The sequence below is a fragment of the Helicoverpa armigera genome, chromosome 8, assembly GCF_030705265.1.
Source record: "Helicoverpa armigera isolate CAAS_96S chromosome 8, ASM3070526v1, whole genome shotgun sequence".
Lineage (NCBI taxonomy): Eukaryota > Metazoa > Arthropoda > Insecta > Lepidoptera > Noctuidae > Helicoverpa > Helicoverpa armigera.
The window spans coordinates 3,103,530-3,112,413 of record NC_087127.1 but is presented as its reverse complement, the minus strand read 5'-3'; the positions used below and the strand labels follow the sequence as shown (position 1 = coordinate 3,112,413).

General features: G+C 39.5%; 1 pseudogene; it reads right to left on the bottom strand.

Annotated features, from left to right (window-relative positions):
* Positions 1–566: 566 nt before the first annotated feature.
* On the bottom strand, positions 567–8,150 carry LOC135117202 (uncharacterized; annotated as a pseudogene).
* Positions 8,151–8,884: the final 734 nt, after the last annotated feature.

The window sequence follows — 8,884 nt, the reverse complement described above, 5'->3', positions numbered from 1 at the left end:
TTTAACAAGAAATGTAACATCTGCTATCATCCTCCTCTCTTTAAGGGGTAAAAGGTGATATCTTTTGCATCTGGATATGTAATTGCAATCATATGTGCCACATTTATATTGGAGATATCTGGTAATTTTTTTCTGAATTGATTCAATTCTAGAGTTATAAATATCGTACCGAGGATTCCAAACCTGCGAACAGTATTCGAGTGAGCTACGGACAAACGAACAGTATAAAATTTTAATAATTTTAACACTAGAGAACTGAGAACAGGTTCTTTTTAAAAAGCCCATGGCTTTATAGGCCTTATTGGCTATGTAATCGATATGCTTCTCATACGTAAGTTTTGAGTCATGTATTACACCCAAGTCTCGTATGTAGTTTACACGTTTTAAGTTGTGACTGTTTAAGGTGTAGTTTTGGACTATGATGTTGGTTTTACGTGTAAATGTAATTAGGAAACATTTTGATACGTTGAGGTCTAGATTATTTGATGTACAGTAGCTCTCAAGTCTTGCCAGGTCTTGTTGCAAAAGATAACAATCATCAATGTTGCGTATTTGTTTAAAAATCTTCATGTCATCTGCGTAAAGTAAAAATGACGAGTTATGAAAGCACATGTTAATATCATTTATAAAAATGTTAAAAAACAAAGGACCAAGCAAAGATCCCTGGGGAACTCCAGAAGGAACTACGTGCCATGAAGATACAATGCCATTGATTGCGACAGCTTGCGAACGATTTCGTATATATGAGGTAACCCACCGATACAAATTACCATGGATACCTGCCTGCAAGATCTTTTGTAAGAGTATAGAGTGATCTATGCGGTCAAAACATTTACTGTAATCAGTAAAGATACAGTCTACCTGACCGCCATGGTCCATACATGAGGTAGTAAAATCAACAAATGATAGTAAGTTTGACGTGGTCGATCGGTTTTTTAAAAACCCGTGTTGTTCGGGAATGAATGCCGAGGAAAAAGTGCTATAGACTTGGGCATAAGGCGCTCTACATAGTATCTTACCGAACAGACATAATTTTGATATTGGGCGATAATTGGTAATGTCCCCCTTACTACCACTCTTGTGCACTGGAGTTATAAATGCTCGTTTCCATATGTTGGGCACGATACCTTCACTAACTGAACGCACAAAAATGGCAGTAAGTGGTACCACCAAACTATCAGCACACCTTACTATAAATGTCGGTGGTATGTTGTCGGGACCCGCTCTCTTGTTAAGATCTAATGACTTGAGAAGCTTCAGCACCGTGTCAGCATTTATTTCGATGTCACTTATGCATTGAGCAGGGCTAATATGAGAAGCATTTCTCATACAAGGGGTAGCAGCGCTGAGGTCCGAAGTCGCGAGAAAATTTGACTGGAAATACGTAGCAAAAGCATCGCAGATCTCTTCACCAGTGCTACACGATCGACCTTCGAAAGCCATAGAAGATGGCAAGGTGTTGGGTCCTTTTTTATTGGATTTGATGAAGGACCAAAACATTTTTGGATTTTTTATTATTGCCTCCTCCGTGCTACTTATGTATGTATTGTAGCATTGTTCTTCTACAGCTTTAGCTCTAGCGCGAAGGAGCACGAAAGAATCGAAATCCGATGTATTTCCGTAGATCCGATATTTTCGTAAATATTTATGCTTTTCCTTTAATATCTTCTTCGGATTCGAGCTATACCACGGCGTAAAAGATGTAGGGTAAATTATTTTATGGGGAATATACTTACCTATTGCTTCATATAAACAATTATAAAAAACGGAAACCGCATCGTCCAAAGAATTATTAAGCAAGCGATCATCCCAAGAAAAACTGTTTAAATAACTATTGATTTTCTCATAATCACCTGACTCAAAATATCGTTTAATAATAGGTTTTTGTTTTAAAGGTGTGTCATGAAGTAAATTTAGCTCAATTTCAAGCGATTTATGGTGATCATCTTCTGGGACTAGAGGATAAGCACAAGCGTTTATAGATAGATCAGCGTTAGAGAAAACTAAGTCCAGGATTCTACCCTTGGAGACGTTGCGACAATGATTATATTGATTTAAATTACACTCCGTTAGGATATCAAAAAATGACGTTTGTGATTCACCTGCTATACCACAGGGTTGAAGGCAGTTGCTTTCACCTAACCACTCAATATTTGGCATATTAAAATCGCCCATTAAAACAAATGTGTCGTCTGGATTTTCGTTAATTATCGATGAAAGGCTATTGGTTAAATTGCATAACTGTGTATCGTATGAATTGCCTAGATGCTCGTGACAAAGACAGACAACGCAGAGATTTAATTGATGGTATTTGCGATCGTTGTTCTTATACTTAATGGTGACCCAGAGATCTTCAGCTGAAGACATCCAACCAGAGCGAACTTCTGCTGATAATTCATGACGTATAGCCAAGAGCACACCACCACCTCTAGATTGCCTAGTCTTAACGTAATCCCTATCTCGACGCCAGGTTGAGTATCCATCGCCAAATAGCTCGCTGTCGCTAATACTATCAATTAACCATGTCTCAGTTATCGCGATAATATCATATGAGTTTAGTAATACATTTCGTTTGAACATATGTGTCTTAGTTCGTAACCCCCTCGCATTCTGATAGTAGAATTTAAGTGGCGCCATAGATATATTTGACACTATACAAAAATAGATTCGTTAACAATGACGAGATACTCAAAATACAAAAATATACCAACAAGTTCACAATTACAATTCCCAAGGTACGATTTAAATAATTAATTAAAGTAGATAGATACTCCATACCAAAGCAAATAAGCATATGATTGCAAACACAAACTATTGCGATTAGAAAATAGGATACAAATAACGCAAATAATAAGAAATATCGTTCGAAGGTAAGTGCAGAATACTTTATTAACAGAAAGGTCGGTAGCAAAAAACATTCGGTAGCTAAGCGGCGCAAATATGCGCCTACACAAGCGGAAGTAGCCACTATGCAGCAGTGCGCGTATGCACAAGCGAGTGATAATTGCATGGATAGCCACAGGTAAACTAGTTTGAAATGACTCATACGTTTCGCTCGACAAACAAGTTGAATGCAAAATAATTTAGAATCGGATGTGATTAGCCAGCCTATTATGAATTTTACGTTATGAAGTAATAAAGTTAATATGTCTGTTGACGATTTGTGATTCTTTGTAAATCTTTTTCGCACTTTATAAAAAATGTTTGTGTAGTGTCTGATTGCCTGGCAAGAATTTTACAATGTTTTACCCAAACGTATTTAAAGTTGTTGTCTCTGGCCAGGGATCTAGCCTTACTTAAAAGTGACTTGTTTGTTGTGGTTAGATGATCGTTCACATAGAAGTTTGCTGATACAGAGAAGCCTAAGTTAGAAATGTTAAGTTGCTTGCTCTTGCGCGACGAAGATACAAATTCCTCCTTCATGTACCGGTTATTGAATGCGACTATAATTGGCTTATCTGCATTTGGGACACGGGTAGGAATACGAGCTATATAATTGATTTCTTCCTTTTTTACGGTCACGTTGCACAGGCCGCCTATTTTCTGGACGATATCGTACAGATTTTCATTATTCTTTAGCCTTTAATCTCAGCATTATTGGCCCTAGCCCATTGGTCTCTGTCTTGTAGATCACGGCTTATTTTCTCAAAATGAGCTTGAAGGACAGTCACCTGGCAAGCCGCATTTTCCAACTTCGTCACTCTGGATTCAACAGCATTTAGCTTTTCAGTGAAGCGATTTATTATATCATAGATAGAATATATATATAGATTCCATAAAAATAGATTAAACCTACCTACATCACGACTAAAAATGCATTCTTCTAGTACCTATGTTATGTCAATAAAACTATACAATAAATTACCTGATGAAATAAGGAATATAAGTAAATACAGTAGCTTCATAAATAAACTAAAAATATTTCTATTGAATAAAGTATATTATAGCATAAATGAATATTTAACTGACAAACTATAAATAAATATTATAAAATGTAAGAAAATAATGTACCTACCTAGTGCAATAAGTTCAATTTTATTTTATTTTAATTATATAATAGATGTACACTTTGTAAATATCTTAAACAATTTCAATAATTATAAATAATTAAGTATTTCTAAACTAAGATTAATAATAAATGTTTTAAAAATGTTATAAGTATTTAGTTTAAGGCCTTAGTTTGTATATTTTAAAATTGCTGTGCCCAAACTGGGTCCATAATTGTTACTTTTACCTGTAAGACTAAAACATCTATGTACAAACATTGTGGAAAGCAAATAAATGAATATGAATATATAGAAGAAAGTCGTGTAAGTTACACCACTTATAACTCAAGAACGGCTGAACCGATTTAGCTGAAAACTGGCAGGGAGGTAGTTTAGACTAGTTTAGAGCCAGGAAAAGGACATAGGATAGTATTTATTACAAAAATAAAACAATTTATTCCGGACATATAGCGCCATCTATTGTTCAAACCAAAAATCTGCCGGATGCCACTATTCCACGCGAACGAAGTCGCGGGCAAAAGCTAGTACTTAATATTTATAATACTTTTTATCTTCTCCAGACATCTAAAAACATTTCAATCTAGTACACGTAAATCTATACTAATATTATAAAGCTAGAAAGAGTTTGTTTGTTTGAACGCGCTAATCTCCGAAACTACTGGTCCGATTTGAAACATTCTTTCAGTGTTCGATAGCCCATTTATCGAGGAAGGCTACTTTTTATCCGGGTTGGTGCAAAGGTTCCCACGCGATGCGGGTGAAACCGCTGGCAGAAGCTAGTACTTAATACACGTAAATTTTACCGGTACATTTTATTGGTAGGTGCTAGGTGTGGTAACACCTGGTTCAAATTAGGCAACTCTAACTTTTATTTTTATATGAGCCGGCATTAAAACCTCGAAATGTTAAACATAATCTCGGGACACCTCGGGACACCTTTTTCACGCACGGTCGGTTAGCCCCATGGTAAGTTATTAATTAACTTGTGTTATGGGTGCTAACACAACTGATAAACTACATATAGCTACACATATACATATTTATAAATACATATTGTAACACCCAGACCACGGCTAACAAGCATGCTCATCACACAAATGTCGACCGAGCCGGGAATCGAACCCGGGACCTCAGGTTCGGCAGTCCGGCATGGTGACCATTGCGCCATCGAGGTCGTATATGTACGTATAAACATAAAACAATAGTCTAAAAAAGGTCACTAATATGTCTGCTTTCCAAAAACGTACATAACAGTTGCAGTGTTACTTGTACTTTTGTACCTTTGCTACAAGAAATCCTTAGGTAAACACCCATAAAATAATACTTGAACGCCGCAAAACATATTTTTGTTTACTACAATTTACTCTGTTGTCTTATCGCATCCAAAATGGTAGTGTTTGCGTCATTTTGGTAGTACTGCTTTTTAGTGTTACCAATTTATATCTTAACATTACAGTTTAGTAGATTTTGAGGTGGTACAATTTATGCAACTCGACCCTATTACTACAAAAATAACGTGCAACGTAACAGTGTCAGTTGTATGTATTATAGTTTTTGAGAAAATCGGATTAGAATTCCAAAGTAGCGGGTGGCTCGGTTTATTTGCTGTCCAGTGTATTTTTAACGGAGGTATGTGTATGGAACTTGGTACTTATTCAGATCTCACTTCTTTTATAGGCGAAGCATTCCCATATTATCGAACTTGGCAGTCTTTCACATTTTTGTTTTGGGTGGGATTTCATTTATTTTTGTAAGGTTGTTTATTTTATTTTTTTCTTATGATGACCTATATTTAACCTAAACCGTGTTGTGCGTTTGTCAATCAATATACTTACTATGTTTTTCTAGGAAGTTACTTATTTGTCTAACTATGAACTTTTCTAAAATTTTATCCATAACGGATAATATGGCTATAGGCCTATAATTCGCATAATCTGTGTGCGAACCTTGCTTGTAAATAGGCCGTATCAATGCGGTTTTCAATTTCTCTTGACATATACCCTACACATAAATTTATAAATAACGCTAAAATTGGACTTATCTTAGTTTTTAATAATTTAATTTCTTTTACTCGTATTTTGTCTATTCCTGGGGACTTATCACAGCGTCACCGCCGGCGCCGGACGTGTGCGAGCAGGCTCTCCACAGTATCTGGCGTGTCCGCTGGAGGGCGCCACAGTGTCGTGCACAGTGTCGAGCACGGCGGCGAGCGCCGTCAGTAGCGCGGCGGTCACCGCCGGCGCCGGACGTGTGCGAGCAGGCTCTCCACAGTATCTGGCGTGTCCGCTGGAGGGCGCCACAGTGTCGTGCACAGTGTCGAGCACGGCGGCGAGCGCCGTCAGTAGCGCGGCGGTCACCGCCGGCGCCGGACGTGTTCGAGCAAGCTCTCCACAGTACCTGGCGTGTCCGCTGGAGGGCGCCACAGTGTCGAGCACGGCGGCGAGCGCCGTCAGTAGCGCGGCGGTCACCGCCGGCGCCGGACGTGTGCGAGAGCAGGCTCTAGTAGCCACTAGTAGTAGTAGTGTAGTAGTAGTGCTGCGGATACCTCCCGCTTTATGCGTAGAATCTGCCCCGGCGAAGATGGCACACCAACGCTGATAGGCAACCGGTTGTGGCGGATTCGGCGGGGCAAGTCTTGTGATAGGCTTAGGGCGACGACAGAGGTCAAAAGTGGTCGTCGGCCATTCACTGCATCCAAAACCTTCTCCAGTCGTGGCGGCTCTCCGTTCCACTGGGAATAGAGGGTGGAGGACAAGAGAGTGCGTCTGTGTCTGCGCAAACACTTACGCACTTAAATATTTCACGCGCAACTGACTGCTTCTGGTTACTGGATCTTGATAAAAGACCTGCGGCGATGGGCTGAAGTAGAGAGGTTGGGTTGTGGTGCACACCCGGCTTTGTCTGAAGCCTGCGTGTATGGCAGCTTGTTCTTGAGCAATTTCTCTGTTCAGGAATGCCTGCAGCCTTGTGTTCAGGATATGTAGCAGTATCTTACTTCCGTGTGATATTAGGGAGATCAAGCGGTAGTTGTTACACTTCTTCGTCGATCCTTTCTTGTGGAGTGGTATGAAGACTGACTTTGACCAATCTCTTGGCCATTCTCCAGTGTCCCAAATTTTTGTGCAGATGATATGCATGATATCCACACCGATATCGCCCATGTCCTTGATTACTTCAATGGGTATTTCATCGACGCCGACTGCCTTACCGCGCTTCAGATGTTTAATGGCGGCGGCTACCTCTTCTCTCAATATGCAGGGTTCCCGTTGTGATGGATAACTGATTGTAGACTTACAGTAGTCCTCCCATACTTTCACAATCAGTTTGATGTCGGTAACAGACTCACCAGCACTATTCTCCACCGCCCAAGTTTTGGCTTTAAATTGACGCGTGATGACTTTTATTTTCATGTGCAAGTCCTTGATTTCAAAATTTTGCTTGTGTCTTTCCAGCTCAGTACCTACATATGTTTTTAAGTTCTGAGTTTCGGTCTCTGCGACATGCAGTTTGAATCTCGGAACCCAAGTCATTTAGTTCTTGTATGCTGGCACCGTTGGCTTTTGCATCACGTCGTCGGTTGACCAATCTCCACGTATCTTCGGACATCCAATGTTGTCGCTTATCACAGACTGGTTTCGGTTGGGACTTTTGCACAGAATTTTTAATGTAGTCTTTGGCAGACTGCCACAGAGAATCTGGTGTTTTGTTCTCTTTATCGGTCATCCACATGTGCTGTCCATCTTGGAGTGTTTTAGCAAAAGCCTCTTTGTCCAGTATTTGCAAACGCTGTTTTGTTCTTCTGGCTACTGTGTTTTGCAACTTCATCTTCAGGGTAGACACTAACAGCTGATGGTCTGAGAGACAGTCTGCTCCCGGCAATGTGTGCGCGTTCGCCTCTTTCGTTCCGCACTCCTAACCCGTACTCTCCAACTATATTACGTAGATTAATATCCGCCTTAGTACTGCCCACCTTCGCATTGAAGTCACCAAGCACTATCAGTAGTTCCCTATTTGGTACTTTAGCGATGCAAGTTTCCAGCTGCGCATAAAATCCTCAACAGTACCGTCACAGGCGGCGGAAGTAGGTGCATATACCTGGACAATGTTAATCGGAGTCGGTGATGCGCTCAGCTTTATCGACATTATCCTTTTATTTTTTCATTATCATTATAATATTAGTGTAGATTATTTAAGACCCAAAATGTACTAACACTTATTGCAAATGAATTGAATTGAAAAGAGAGAGAATAGAAACTTGGGAGGAGAATACCGGCATCACGCAGCTGCACGCTTTAAACTTTATCGATTAATTTTCCTTACTTCGGCTTACGGGAATCGTCAGATTTTATATTTTTCGTGAACGTTGAATTACTCCCTTCAAAATAATAAAAAAATAGCCGCGCTCGAGAAAGTCAAGATGACGTTTTTTTTTTACAAGTTTGTAACCTTCCTACTTCTTATCGTCAATCGCAAATTGACAGATTAGTGGAATATACACTTTTTAGCATGTAACTAACTTACCCTATCTTAACACATTCACTGCGGCAGCGTTAAATCTAAACTTTCTACTAGTGCGATACGAGACAAATGCTGCCCGTATCTATATTTCCTGATATGCGTTACGGCTTCTATTTTGCCGTACCAGAACCTGACTTTCAAAGCCTATACAGACGTGGAAACCACCTATATCAATGGTTTTTATCAACAAATCGATAGACTATATCCTTGTATACACCTAGCTGCAGTCGCCCGGGTTCTCTGTTATACTTTGAAAGATACAGAGATTTTTCAAAATCTTTCATTCGCGGCAATATACACGAATATTTTTTAATTAGTACACAAAAAAATAGGGCTCTATCTGTACCCGTTACTGATCA